General features: G+C 34.8%; 1 protein-coding gene and 1 non-coding gene across 8 annotated transcripts in view; one reads left to right on the forward strand and one right to left on the reverse strand.

Annotated features, from left to right (window-relative positions):
* LOC140533499 (protein FAM107B) overlaps positions 1-15,814 on the forward strand; it is a 90,739-nt gene that overhangs the window by 32,225 nt on the left and 42,700 nt on the right. For 2 of the 7 annotated variants that reach the window (XM_072653258.1, XM_072653259.1), the window contains exon 2: positions 2,265-2,348. The exons of the other annotated variants lie outside the window; for them this stretch is intronic. The gene's annotated coding sequence lies outside the window, so the exon portion shown is untranslated. The remainder of the gene's footprint in view (positions 1-2,264; positions 2,349-15,814) is intronic. 7 annotated transcript variants of the gene reach the window in all.
* LOC140497968 (U6 spliceosomal RNA) lies at positions 6,318-6,424 on the reverse strand. Its single transcript, XR_011964963.1, has one exon. It is a non-coding gene; the product is annotated as a U6 spliceosomal RNA (small nuclear RNA).

Consider the following 15,814-nt stretch of genomic DNA (forward strand, 5'->3'; position numbering starts at 1 on the left):
TATTATCACCAGATGGTATAGTCTTTGTAATATCCTTCCTCCGCACCCTAAACCCTGTGGAGAAGGATTAAATTTTTTCCTTTGACATTTACTAGAAAATTTATTTTCTTACTGCTTGTTGCTTACTGGAGATTACATCAGCAAATCCATGAGGATTTCCTGGATTTATTTTTTAAGAAATGAAAACTGACTTTGCAATGTGCATATACATATATATGTGTGTGTGTGTGTGTGTGTGTGTGTGTGTGTGTGTGTGTGTGTATGTACACATTTTCAGCCTCACTTTTTTTTTCAGTGTTAATACTATGTGTCTGTTATTCTATTTGTAAGTAAAAGGGTGTATGATTCCTTTATAGTGCATTGTGAATAACTTTTGACTTAGAAAAATTAATAACAGAATAATATTAAAACAATGTATAGTAAATAGAAAAACAGTAAATAAACAATGGTCACAAATCCAATTCCTGTTCTAATGAATACAATAATAAGAACAAACATACTTTATTCTGGGAAGCACAGGATGGGAAATCAAGATAGCAACAAGGAACCAATAAAAGAGATTTGATGGTGGCAGAATTGGGGGAGGGGGTGAGGTGAATGGGAGAATAGATCTATTTTTCAAGCCATAAGAATTGTTTAAGTTGTCTAGGAAATTTAATTTAATAAGCATTTATTAAGCACTTTGTGCAGGGTGAGATGTTGTATGATATATTGGACAAATAGTTAGAGTCACAGTGATTTGGGTTCAAGTCCAGTCTTTGATACTTGCTGTGTGACCATGGGCAAATCATTTAGCCTCACGTTGTCCCAGGAAATTCTTCAAGAATCTATAGTCAAAATGTGAAAATGTGTTTAATAAGAATATATGTGTAGAGCCCATATAAGATTGCATGTTGTCTTGGGGAGAAAGGGGAAAAATTTAAAACTTATGGAAGTGATTGTTGAAAATTGAAAATAAATAAATTTGGAGGAGAAAAAATCTATAGTCAATTACTAATTACACAGATTGTAAAATTAGAGTTGAAAGGGATTTCAGATGACTAAGTCTTGTATCTGTGGAAATACAAAGATGAAAAATAGTCCTTCTCTTCTAGGAATTACAGTTTTCCTTCAGGGGGAGAAATATGTAGGTCAGTACTCTAGAAAAGATCTGTGATTTTAATCAAGGAGAATTCCTTCCACCAAAGCAGGTAAGACTTAGTAAGATCTGGTGAAGGTACTAAAAAAAAAAAAAACCAGGAGGATCAATAAAAGCATCTTATTGGAGGTGGCTCACGAAATAAGATTTGAAAGAAGCTAAGATTCTAAGGGGTTAAAATTCCATGCATGCATGCATGAGAGTTTTAGGGACCACTGAGTTTAAGTAACAGCTAGGTTGTCTGGAATTTATATTTGAAAATCCAGCCCTAGAGCCAGACTGTGAACTGTTTGTATTTTATTCTGAAAGAAATGGGGAGATCACTGAAGTTTTTTAAGCAAAGGAATGACATAATTGGGTTGTGCTTTTGAATAATTATTTTGGCACTTGTATAGAGTATTATTTGGAGAGGGGGAAGAATGAAATGGACACAGAGATACCATTTAGCAAGGTATTTGAGTAGAGGTGAGAAGAGAGGTCCTGTGAGTAAAGAGAAGGGGATAAATAGATGCAGCTGTGAGAGATGTGAGGGTGGAATTGACAAGAATGGATATTGAGAGGGTGAAGGAGAAGGGAAAGTCAATGATAGATCTGGTTGTCAGCCTGCATGACTGGAAGGATGAGAGTATCTTCAACAGATATAGGATACTGAGACTATTTAGCCTAGAGAAGAGAGAATTTGTGGAGAGGAGAGCATAACTATATTCAAATATTTTTAAAGGTATGCCACTTAGAAGGAAGCATTATATTTTATTATGTAGCTCTAGAAGATAAACTTGAAACAATAGAAACTGCAGGGAAACAGATTTTGCTTTTAATATATGTAAGAACTTAATAATAATTAAGGCTGTTGGAAAACTTGTGAGGGAAGTGTTCCCTGGAGGGACTCAAGCAGTTACTCCTTGATGACTTGTTGGAGATGAGAGTGGGGAATCCTTGGATCAAATGGAAGCTCAGAAGTACTTTCCAACTCTTCAGATTAGTCAGGCCACTGATTCCATGTAGTGACAATCACCACTTTAAGTATACATCCTTCATATATGAGCAGTTCCAGGTTTCCCTTTTCTCTGTTTTACCTAAGGGTTTTTTCCTCCTCTTTCCTTTATTTTTCCCATTGTTAATGCAGACGCTGGGTGGATGGAAGCGGAGGGAGAAAGGAAGAAAAACTGATAAAACGTTTGTAGCACTGGTTGCTGATTTTGCCAGTATTGTGAGTATTGCCTGTTTCTCTTTTAGAATTTCATTGCAGCTTTTGAAACACATGACCTTAGAGGATGCTGAAATGTGTAGGCAACTCTCACATGTAAAGATTAGCTCCCTAATTTTCCTTAGTTTTAGTAAGGTTTGTTGATTGGTGTACACTGGACTGACATACTCATAAGACAAAGCCATTGAGTTTCTAATCTAATCTCTCTGTTTAGATATAAATCCAAATTTTGTCTCTCTTCATTAAAATGTAGGCTCTGTCATATTTTCTTTATTATTTTGTGGACCTCTTTCTTTTTGTTTTCGGTGAGGAACTCTCTCTTTCCGTGTGGGTCATTTTCTGCCCCAAAATTTAGCTTCTTGGAGAGTTTTCTGGGTACTGAGAAGTTACATGACCTGCTAGAGTCACATATTTAGTGTGCATAAGAGGTGGGACTTTAAACCCAAGTCTACTAGACCTTAATAGTTCTCTGTCTATTGTGTCATACTGCCTCTCTTTACATTCTTTATAATAGTTGATTACATGTGTTTTCAGGAGATATAAAGCACACTTAAAGGATTTTGCAAGTTTGTAAAAAGAAAAAGGGCAACTATTTGTTAGAAAGCTATCATATCTTCTGACATTTTGATATTGTTTATATTCAGTATTTCCTGAAAAAAGAAATTAGAGCTCAGGGAAACTTAATACTAGTGTCTAATACTATGGATTTGGTTAATGCGTCAAATCAGTGGTGCATATATGCTGTATTATTGATCTGCCAATATTTTGAATCTTCCTCTAGTTTACTAAGCCACAGAAAATCACTTGTTTTGTTAGTAGCCTGAGATGTCTAATTGGGTATTTTTAATGGTGCTCTTATTTAAAAGATCATCCAGTCCTCTGACTGGCACTTGAGGGATATTTCATTTTTTCCCTTGCTAAAAAAATACCTCCTGGATTCGACTGAGTTCTAGAAGGGGCTGTTCACTCTTAGCATTTCTATTTCTCTTTGACTTTGTGGATCAGAAATGCTGAGTGTATGCTCTTTTATAGAGTCTGGGAAAGAGCCTGTTGCTTTTTTATTTTATTCATTTGCAAAATAGGTTTGACTTTGAGTTTAGATTATAAAAGGTTCTTTGCTGTTCCTTGAACAAGACATATCCATCATCTCCCAATTCTGGGCACTTTCATTGATGAGCCCTCATGCATGGAATGCACTCCCTACCCCCTCCACATCCTAGCTTCCCTGGCTTCCTGCAAGTTCCAACTGAAATCCTATCTTCTACAGAAAGCCTTTCCAGTTCGCTATTAATTCTAATACTTTGTGTTGATTAATTCCTGTTTATCTTGTATGTTGCTTGTTTGCACGGAGTTGTTTGCTTGGTGTCTCCTCCATTAGATTGTTAACTGCTTGAAGGTTGGGTCTGTTTTTTTTTTCTTTGTAGACTCAACACTTTAGCACAGTACCTAGCACATAATAGGCACTTAATAAATGCTTATTTCCTTCCTTCTGAAAAAGTTCAGAAACATGTGCATGCAACATTCTCCCTCCTGAGAAGGGATGGTTCAGTAGTATCCTGTCATCTCTCTTCTTTGAGTCAGTGTTCACTTCTGATTTTGTGAGGAGTCGTATCATTGTTCTTTCCATGTACTTTGTTGTCGTCATTGTATGTGCTGTTTTTTTTCTTTGTTTGGCTTTGCAAGAGTTCCTGTAGATCTCTACATGCTGCTTCTGTATTCATCACACTTCATTTCTTAGAGCCTGATAATATTCCATAATATTCATATACCACAGTTTGTTTAGGCATTCCCCTATCTATGGGCATCTACTTTGTTTCCAGTTCTTTGGAAAATGCTGATATAAATATTTTGATGTATATGGGAAGTTTCTTCTTATCAGTGGCCTCCTTGGGGAATAAACCTATGAATGGAATCTCTGATTTTAGTCCCTTCATTTGCATGATTCCAAAGTGCTTTCCAAAATGTACCAATGAATGTTCCTCCAACAGTGCATCTAATGTCTATCTTCCTACAACTTCCTTTGCCAGTTTGCAGGATATGAGGTGAAACCTTCATGTTGTATTGATGTACCTTTCTATTATTATTATTAGTGACTGGAGCACTCTTTCATGTTGTTGACAATACTTTGCAATTCTTCTGTGGCAGAGCTGTTTCATATCTTTCAACCACTTATTATTGAGAAATGGCTATTTGCCATACACATTTATGTTAATTGTTTATATATCTGGGATGCCAAACCCTTATCAGGGGAATTTGACAAAGTTCTCCTCCCCCCATTCAATCACTTCCGTCCTTATTTGAGGTGCAATAATATTGTCTGCGCAGGAGCTTTTCACTTTCAATAATCAGATTTATCTATTATATCTTTTGTAATTTCTTCTGGTCCTTGTTGATTAAGAATACATCTCCTACCACAGCCATGTAAACTGTATGATCTCCTCTTCTAATTTTTTTTTGCAGTGATAACTTAATATGAAAGTTGTACATATATTCATTTGAAATGTAATGTAGAATATGTTGTAAAGTATTGGTCTAAGCCTAATTTCTTCCAGATTGCTTTCCAGTTTTATCCAGTTGCTTTTATCAAATGGTAAGTTCCTTTCTTAGTAACTTGTTTTCTGATGAGCTCTGGGTTATTAAATTTTGCAGTTTCTGATTCTTCCTTGTCTAGCCTCTCCTATTTTATTTATCTTTCTATTTTTTTAACCTATTTGTAATTTTTGTGATACTTCATCTTTTTAAAAATTTATAGGTTATTCTTACAAGGTAGTTTTGAGGACTGCCACTTTATAATATAGTTTAAGGTCTAGAAGTGCTAATCCCCCTTCTTTTCTTTTTCTTTTCTTTTTTTTATTAATTAATTTTATTTTCAGTGTTCTACAATAACTGCCATATAACTTAGACTATTATTTTCCCCTCCCTTCCTCCTGCCTCCCCGCTCCCTCCCTGAGACAGCATGCAATTTTGTATAGGTTCTACACATACATTCCTACTAAATACATTTTCACTCTAGTCATGCTGTATTGAAGAATTAAAATGAGTGGGAGAAATCATCTAACAAATCAAAACGTAATACACACACACACACACCCACACAAAATAATCTGCTACATTCTACAATTGAATTCCATAGTTCTTTCTCTGGTTGTGTAAGGCATTTTGCCTTAGAAGACCATTGGGAATTTTTAAGTCCTTGCATTGCAATGAAGTTCCAATTCTACCAGAAAAAACTCTCACACACTGTTGTCGTTGCTATGCACAAAGTTCTCCTGGTTCTGCTCCTTTCACTGAGCATCAGATCATGTAAGTCTTGCCAGGCCTCTCTGAAGTCTTCCTGTTCATCATTTCTTACAGCACAATACCATATGTTCATATACCATAATTTATTCAACCATTCCCCAATGGATGGGCATCCCCTTGATTTCCAGTTTTTGGCCACCACAAAGAGTGCTGCTATAAATATTTTTGTATGTGTGGGACCCTTTCCCATTTTTATGATCTCTTGGGGATACAGTCCTAGAAGCAATATTGCTGGGTCAAAGGGTATGCACATTTTTGTAGCCCTTTGGGCATAGTTCCAAATTGCTCTCTAGAATGGTTGGATGGGCCCACAGCTCCACCAACAATGAATTAGTGTTCCAACTCTCCCACATCCTCTCCAATTTATCATCTTCCTGTTCTGTCATGTTTGCCATTCTGATAAGTATGATGTGGTACCTCGGAGTTGTTTTGATGTGCATCTTTCTAATCAAAAGTGATTCAGAGCATTTTTTCTATGACTATAGATATGTTTAATTTCTTTCTCTGAAAATTGCCTGTTCAGATCCATTGACCATTTATCGATTGGGGAGTGACTTGTATTTTTGTACATTTGACTAAATTCTCTATATATCCTAGAAATGAGGCCTTTATCACCGACATTAGCTGTAAAAATTCTTTCCCAGTTTTCTACAACCTGCCGAATTTTGGTTGAAAATTATGGAACACTTAACTAATTTCCATGCCATCCTTGTGCAAGGGCCATGCTAATCTTCTCTGTATCATTCCAATTTTAGTATATGTGCTGCCGAAGCAAGCACTTTTCTTTCTCTTTTCATGATTTCTCTTGATATTCTAGATTTTTGTTTTTCTGAATGTTTTGTTAATATTTTATCAAGTTCTATGAACTTTGATAATTTAGTATATCATTGAAAGTATAAATTAATTTAGGTATTATCATTATTTTTACTGTGTTGGCATGGCCCAACTGTAAGCACTGGATATTCCTCCAGCTATTTGTTATTCTTGAATTCACAGAAGTCTTTTGTGTACTTTAATAGATATATTCCCAGATATTTATGCATTTTGTAGTCATTTGAAGTGAGATTTCCTTTTCTATTATTTAATTTTTTGTTATTTTCTAGAAATACATTTAATTTTTGAGAGTTAATTTTGTAGCTTCCAACTTGGCTGAAGCTCTTGATTAGTATCTTTATTGATTCTCTAGGATTGCCTAAGCGTAACATCATATCAGCAAATAAAGATAGTTTTATTTCTTTTCTCTAAATTTTATTTTCTTTGTCTTATGACTGTTGCTAGCATTTCCATAACTATAGCAAATAATATTGGAGAGAGTGAGTATCCTTGCTTTACTCCTGTATTTTTTGGAAAAGCTTCTGCTGTGTCGCTGTTGCATATGATGTTTGCTTTTGATTTTATGTGGATACTTTTTATGATATTAAGAGAAGATACTATGCCAATACTTCATAAGGTTTTTAAATTTTGTGATAGCATAAATGAATGTTGTACTTTGTCATAGACTTTTTCCTGCATCTGTAGGAATAATTGTGTGGTTTTGGACGTTGCCTGTTTCAGTGAAGCTTAAATCAGATAAGTTCACCAGTCACTGAAGAAGGTTTATCTCTTTATCTTGGATATATTTCTTTTTGAAAAATAGATTTTTAGCAATATTTTTTATTTTCACATTGCCTAGATTTCCCCCTTCCTCACAGGAAGTAAGCCATTATAACAGAGAATTAAAAAGAAAAGAAAAAATAATGGAACAAAACATTCAGCAAAACCAATCAATACATCCAAAAAAAAAAATAGTTTACTTTATATGCTGTAGTGCACTTCTAGAAACTCTACAGCCTAATGTATGGGAAGATGTCTTCTCATGTCTTCACTGAAGACAAGCTTGTTACTTATAATTTTACAGCATTAATTTTTATTGCGTTGTGATAGAGGTTCTTGCCATTTACTTTGTTGTCATCATTGCATGTATTATTTTCTTGGCTTTGCTTACTTTATTTTTTGTCAGTGCACATAGGAAGGTTTATCAGTATAAAATTATTTTTTTCCAATCTTCAAAACTCCAGACTTCATGCTGTCTTGCCCAAAAGAAGTGTTTTTCTTTCTAGCAGTATCAGCTGTTCGTCATTTTTAAAAACTGGCTTTTTAGCTGCTCTTCCCAAGAAGCCTACAAGGAGAGGTAAAGAAATGAAGAACACCTCCAGATGTCAGGTTGTTAGTTTCCTCTGAAGGTCTTTCCTTTTGTTGTTCTCCGCCCCCTGCCTCCCCAAGAGTAAATCAAGCTATTTTGCAGCGCTGGATTGTCCATTCTTGGTGATTTTATTTATTACACTTGACTCTGCTCTTTGGTGTGACCGATAGTGTTTTCCTGTGGACTTGATTAAGTACTGCATAAAGCGCTTGCTTTCTCCACATCAGCAACAGCCACAATATCTCTTAGAGCTATCGAAGTGCTTTATGAGGGCTTTATGAACTACAGCTTTTGCATGTTTCCTTCAGGTTATAATATCCTTAAAAATCATAGTTAAAAACACAGTGTAAGAGAACAGTGAAACACCTTATGTATGTGTAAACATCTTTGATAGTCTTTAAAACATAAGAAATTTGAATTTTCATGGGATGGTTTTAGCTTATTGCTGGGGAGGAAGTGTCGGAGATGGAGAAAACAATGAGGGAATGATTAGGTGAAGAGGGTAGACTAAATGGCTTGTCATGGTCCCTTTCAGTTTGTATTTTCCCATAATTACTCTATAAAAGAATATCAGGTATGGATTTTTGTGTTCATAATTGAGCATATATATACATACAAAATCTGAATACAAATTAGACTGACTTCAGTATTAGGCATAGACAGTTTCCCTCTTTATTGCTCACTATACTCATTTACCAAATCCTGTGAATTCTGCCTCTTTGATATCTTATGTATCGATCCCTCTTTCTTTTTCTTGTAATTGCAACAGCCTCCTTAGTCTTTTACCTCCAGTTTTTCCGTTCTGTGAATCCATTCTTCAGAACTTTGCCTGAATAATTTTTCTAATATAATGCTGTAGTCATGTCATTTCTTTTCAAAAATCTTAGGGGTTGTCACAGCTGTCTATGGACTAAGATGAGAAACAAAAATCAGTACAAACAAAAAATCATTTTGAGGCTAGCAGTGACAAAGGTAACAAAGAATATCAGAGTGTGATCCATTGTATATTGCTAACCTTAAAATCAGCAAGCATTACTATTTAGTAGGTGTTCCCAGTACTCCTTTGAGAAATGGATGAACTGGCAGTCTAATTTTAAACTCATAGTTTTATATAGGAAGTTGAAAAGTGAAAGTGTGTGATTTTCATGAATTCTCCCTAGGGAAAGTCCGGCAAGAGTTCAAGGGAAACCAAACCATAGGCATCTCTTTTTACAATATCCTTTCTCTCAGGAGTCACAGTTCTCTTATCTGAATGCATTCTAGTCTTTTTTATTAAAGCTGCATGCATTTGCAGTTCATTAAAAAGAAATTGTTTAAGACTCAAACACTTTTTAAGTTTAAAATCATATTTTTCTTTTTATTTTAGGGACTCGAAGGGAACTGCACATGTTGTGGTTAACTAAGCCTCAGAAATAGTGTTTACCCAGTACTAGGGCTCTTGTAGGTCATTAACACCAGTTCAGTCCTAGTCATTGAGAAGTGCACTACTGTGATTAAGGAAATAATTCAGTTCTTGATGACGGGAAAAAACAATAACATTTCTTCTGTTATAAGAGTGACTTAGCAAAATAATTTAATTCTACTCCTTGGAATTATTTATCACCATATGTAACAATGCCAGTATCAAGAAGGCTATGGTTATTAGTAATAACAACTTGTATATCATCTATCCTAGACATTTTATGTACTATAATGTATGTCTGTCAACTTCCTTCTTCCTTCTCAAAGAATACATTTATGGCCGGAGAGTCGTCTTACATTTTATTCCATTCTACCTAATCTGTAATGCAGTGACACTCCGGACTCCATACTTTTCACTGACTCCCTCCACCCAACCGCTTACTGTTCCTAGCTTCTGAGATTGCCTCTCATTTACACTGTCTGTTTGTTCTACATAGTTGTTTTCATGTTGTTTCCACCATCATAATCTAAGCTCCTTAAGGGCAGGGGCCATGTTTTTGCCTTCTTTTGTATTCTTAGCACTTAGCACAATAAGGAATTAATACATCATTCTTGATTGTTGACGATCAATCTGGAATATTTTGTTTGTAGATATAGTAGCACGTGCTTTATAGGGCAAATTTATAGAGAAGGGAAGGTCCTGACTATGCTCATAGTTTCATGATTGATTTTATTAAAGTAACGAATGTAATATTAAAGCTTTTTACATTTAGCTAATAGAATTTAATATAATAGTCCATTGAATAATTAATTTTTCTTTTCTTTTTTTCGCTCTTTCAAAGCCTGGCTAAGAAATCTCATGTTTCTTCAAAATATTAAATAATATAAAAAATACTGTTCTTTTCTTCTGACCATTCAGAAGCTTAAAACATTTATGTCATCACTGCTTACAGATGACTTTTCTTTTTTCAACCAAGAATAGAAGTTGTTATCTCCTTTCTTGAAACTTAGACATCAGTGATTTTCCTAGGTTTTAAAGGTAGAATTCAGACTTTTAGCATTAGAAGGAACTTCAGAGGCAATGTGGTCTGAACCTTATTGGGGCATTTTCCAACATCCCTGACAAGTTGCCATCTAGTCTTCACTTACAGGTTTAAAATAAGAGGAAGTCCACTTTTGCACAGTTCCAGTTGTTAGGAAATTTTCTTTATTGTAATATGGAGCAGTGTGGTACAGTAGATACAAGGTTGATCTGGCCTTGGAATCAAGAAGACCTATGTTCTAGTAGCCCTTTTAATATTTAAAAGCTTTGTGACTTCTGATGCTTATTGATTGTGTGACTTACTGTGGCCAAGTCACTTAACCCCTCAGTTCCTCACAGGCAACTCTATTGAGATTGTAGTTTCTACACTAGAACTTCCATAAACTAGTGAAAATCACAGGTTTTAATTTACCAAAAAAGTTGTAATTTGCAACCATTATAGTGATAGTTAATATATTTTCAAAACTAAAATGGAGAGCTCTCTGTTACTTCAGAAATAGATTCTTGTGGATAGTATGGAATAGTAAAAAACAGTGAATTGAGGAGTCTGCTAGCATGGGACTTCAACCCTTTAACCTCAGTCTCTTTGTTTCTAATTGTAAAATGTATAAGTTGGACTAGATGAATCATAAGGTCTTTATTTGCTCTGAAATTCAGTGATCCAAATAAGGTGTCATTTTTATTAATCTAGCCACTGGTGGCTATGGTATTCAAAAACTATCATAATAGCTTAATTTAGTAGACGTATTTTCTGCTTAACTTAAAAATAGAACAAGCACAATTTTCTGGGTTCATTGATTTTTATTTTTTAAGTCATACATCTTGACAATTTTAGTTAATTTCAGCCTTTATAATTAATTTAGTTGGTATACTACAGTGACCTCAGCACATATCAACAACCTTCATCTATTTGCAAAAACTTCTTTAATATCAAAAGAAAATAGGTATTGTGTAGTTTTCAAAATTTACTAAGCAGAAATGGAAAGTTAAAGAAAATAAAACTAATTCTGTTTTGAAAATTTTGTTGAAACTTACATACAACATAGCATTTGCCATTTCCAGAATTGATTTTAATACAATTAGTTACAAGGAAGCTTATTCCCTTAGGTAAAATTCCTTCATGATCTGAAGCTCCAGCACATGACATTTCTGAACCTTTTCCCAAGTGATGGTTGGCTGATACAGTACCCTCTTAAACTATCTTTACCTATATCTTTCTTCTGTGTCATAATGATCCAATGAAGAGACTTTGGTGGTAACTGTTACCCTAATAATAGTGCTAACTCTTTCTCATCACCTATCTAGGTTGAGATTTTAACATCTCTTTTTAGTCATCTGGACTGGGTTAATGTTAAGATGACCTCTGCAAAGATGAAGAGGGAAGACAGAGTTAAGATACCTGTTACCACCATGACACTCCCTGCTTCTGTCCTTTTTCCTAGTGCCAGATTCACCTCAAGAAAGGGAAGCAACATGAAAAGAGTACTGACTCTGGATTCAGAGAACTTCCATTTAAATAGTGTCTCTGATAATGTAAAGTGCTTTACAATATTCAAAGTGTTCTATACATATGTTAGCTGCTTTATTAATATTACTATTTGTGTGACCTTTGGAAAAGTCACTTAACTTCTCTGGGCCTCAATTTTTGTTGTGTAAAATTAGGAAGTTTGGCCTAGATAACCTTGTGAGTGTCTCTTTGAACTCTACATCCATGTTCCCATTTATTTATCATGAATAGGGATGTAAGACAAGCCTGAGGAGATGAAAACACTTGTCACTCACCACTCTTTACTGAATTCTCAGTTACCCTCTATTTCTTTATCATCCCAAGAATTATCAGAACTAAACTAAGCTGAATTTTGGCATCTGAGGATTATAGCCCAGCTTTGGAGTTGAGTTCCCTGTAATGTTCGACCTAACATTATACACACTTGTACTATACAGGTATCTAGGCCACAGTGAGTAGAGCACCTGGCCTGATCAAGTCAAGAAGACTCATCTTCCTGAGTTCAAATGTGACTTTTGACACTTTTATTAGCTATGTAACCCTGGGCAAGTCACTTAACTTGTTTGCCTCATTTCCTTATCTGTTTAAATAAATGACAAACCTCTCCATTAGCTTTGCCAAGAAAACCTCAAATGGGGTCGTGAAGAGTTAAATATAACCAAAAAATCATCATATTACAACAAATAAAGAATGCTGCAATGAATTTGGCTTGCTCCGAGAAGCTAGTCTTATTCGTCAGTCCCTAAAATATTTATTAATCGCCTACTTCAGCATTGCACTAAATACCGAGGATACAAAGAAAGATGAAAGACAAATCCATGCTCTGAAGGAACTTGCATTTTTCTGAGGGAGACAGTCTGAGAATAGCCATGTACAAGCAAGATATATACACAGTTTAAACTGAAGGTAATCATTCGAAGTAGAATAGAGTAGAACATTCCTTTGGGGACAAATGCAGCTCCAAACCAAAATCTAACAAACACACAATGGCAAATTGAGGATCAATTTCACTTTAAATAAGTTAAGTAGGGCCATACGTGATTTTTATAACCCTGATAGTCACCTTTGTGGCAATCAGTTGGGTGGGGAGGGTCAGGAGGGGTGATATCTGGAAAAATAGTAGAAATTGAAATCACAGATGACAGTGATGATACAAAAGATAATTCTGTTTGGCAATATCAGTTGCTGTATCAAACATTATCAGAGATATCAAAGGGAAGAAAAAAGTCTAATTTTAATCTTGTTTCTTCTCAACTGAAAAGAAGAAAAACAAGAAATGGGAAAATAATTCATTTGGCTCTTTATAATGAACACAAAGATTCTAGCACTGATCTCCTGGGATTTTGTTTTATTGTTTGATTTTTTTTATTTTTGCACATGTACAGAATTTTTTAAGCTTTGGTGCCAGAGACCTGAGATAACACTTAGCTTTTATGTTTTAGTAATCTTTCTTAAAAAAAAAAAAAAGTCTACTGTTTAAAATTTTTGATTCTCTACCTTTTCATTTGTCTATAGGGAAACTGTTCATTTTAACTTAAAAGTTAGAAAAGTAAGGGAAAAAAGGAATAGTAATCTTTTCTTTGTCTCCCACTCCCACCTCTTACGTGTTAGAGTTTACAGTGTCTGACAGAAATGATTGTGGTAGGCAATTGAGAAAATTATTCTTATACTTCCAATAAACAAGTGAAATAATTGCTGTGTACTGGGTGCTGTGGATAGAAAGATGAAATAAGGCAGAGGCCTTATCCTCAAGGAACTTACATTCCATTGGGTTGAAAAGTCAGTTTAAATGAATTGATGCAAGGCATCATGTAATTAGGGCAAACTAGAGGTCTATTATGAAAAATTTGAAGAACATGAAATTACTTTAAGCTGGGGAATTGTATGGGGTGATGGAGGAGAGGGTGGAGAACCAAGATCAGGGAAGAATTCTTCATGTGAAAGGGGTAGCACCTAGGTCTTGAAAAGGGGAGGGATTTCAATAGAGTCTTGTTGTAAACTTGAGTTGCTAACTACTGCAGGTGCAGCAGTGAGCAGCCATATTATCTTAAAGGGTTCTTCTCTTTCTTAGCTTGATAATTTTAAAAGATTTTCTGTAACACTGGCCAGTTGAATTCAGTTTGTCTTCATAGTTCCTCAAGAAATGTCTGGGCTCTATGGGAAGAAAGCTTTTGATGGAGAATATCTTTTTTTTGGTGTTAGCCATATTTTGATCACACCCTAAGTGAGTTAATGTGTCCAGTTTGGAGTTTTATGGTTTTTGTGGTCTTGTTTTCATGAGGTTTGGAGCAGAAAACTACTCGGTCCTATAATTATCACTGAAATTTCCCATATTTAATTAGTTTTTCTGTTTTCTTGAATATTTTACTTTTTCTAGGCCATTATAATTTTGTTAAATCTTTTAAGGTTAGAATTGTGTTACAGGATAAAGACAGAGAACTTGTCAGTGATGGAAGTGGATTGGAAGGATGAGATCAATGGAAATTTTTGCTGTGTTGTTAGGTGTCTTCCTATAAACTGTTAAGGAAGTAAAACTTTGGGGCTTTGAAAGAATTTGGTAAGCTGTGGGAATTATTTTGACTGTGTTTTAAGTTTAGGTGGGTAACTAAGCAAAGGAGTAAACAAAAACTACCTAATTAAAAAAATGGGAAACAAAAAGCACAAATAATTTGAAGGGAGTTTAACTTAGCTAATATTCAGTTAGCTGGATTAGTGATTTTTGGGAAACTGAATGTGTCTTTCAAAAGGTGAAAATAAGCTTTATGGCTTTAGTTACTACTGAACTGGACTTATTTAAATTGCAGGGTAGAAGAATAATAATTTTATTGAGAGCATTCCTACTCTACTTAGCATTGTGAAGGAACAAATTGTAAATGTATAGAGGGATGTGTGAATATGCATATTTAACTCCTTTAGATAAATTATTTGTGTAATGACAACTGTATCCAGTCTGATAATCATAAGGTACACAGTATTAGTATAGTATATCTGTTTCTCAGCATTGTCTTAGTTTTTAATATCTTCTTGAAATCACTGCTTGAAAGAGTAACTTTTGTGGGTAGGGAACAAAATTTATGTAAAGTACCTTACAAACCTTAGCATACTAGATAAATGTGAGCTGTTTTTTTTTTTTTTTTGCATTCTCTGAGACACTACCCAATGTGCCTAGTATATATAAGACAGTATTTGCTGAATGAATTAATCCTATCCTTTTGTTTTTCTTGACTGGTTACTATTTAATAAAAACTGCATCAAAAGTCTGTAATATTAAAACCATTTCAACCCTAAAACTGAAATAAACCCTAAAGGTAAAACTTTTTTTACCTAAAACTTGATAGACTAGACATGATTTCTTTAAAAAGTGTAACAGAAATGGCTTAACACAATACTACAGAAATTTCTCGTTAGAGAAGTCTTTTATAATTGCTCTTCCGGAAAGGATTAACAATTTCCTTTATAGCCTACTGTAAGGGAAGGACATATTGGCACACCGTCTGTCCTGCCAGCTCATTTCCACAGTTAATAAAAGTAACAGGTCTAGTGCTCCCCTGCCTCATATAATATGTGTGACTTAAAAACAAATAACATTTATAACAGCCAGAGAAGGTCAGAACCTTTGTTCTAAAAGAACTGAGTGAGGCATTAATGTTGTTGGGAAATTACTGGATATAGTTAAAGTGCGAAGTTTTTGAGCAGTGAGTTCTGTTGCAAGAAAAACTGGTGCAACTTGGGGTAACTCAGAGGGAACACATAGTTATTTAAATCCTGTGTAGAACTGACCTTGATTGGTTTATCAAAAGCCACTGAGATCTCCTCCAACTCTTAAATTTAGTGTTTTTTCTGCCCTGGGCCTTGTTGTACTTAACACTTGGTGCTGCTTTGGAGCATTTTGTGAGGAAATTCTTAGGTGAGGAGTCTGAAGGAGAATGAAATAGCTCTTTATGGTAAATTATTTGATGGCTAGCCTCTCTTGTTTTTGTTTTGCTTTAAATATGCAAGTCAACCTGTGGGAAAAGAGAGAAGACACTACCAGCAGC

The sequence above is a fragment of the Notamacropus eugenii genome, chromosome 3 (genome assembly GCF_028372415.1).
Source record: "Notamacropus eugenii isolate mMacEug1 chromosome 3, mMacEug1.pri_v2, whole genome shotgun sequence".
In the NCBI taxonomy this organism is placed as follows: domain Eukaryota; kingdom Metazoa; phylum Chordata; class Mammalia; order Diprotodontia; family Macropodidae; genus Notamacropus; species Notamacropus eugenii.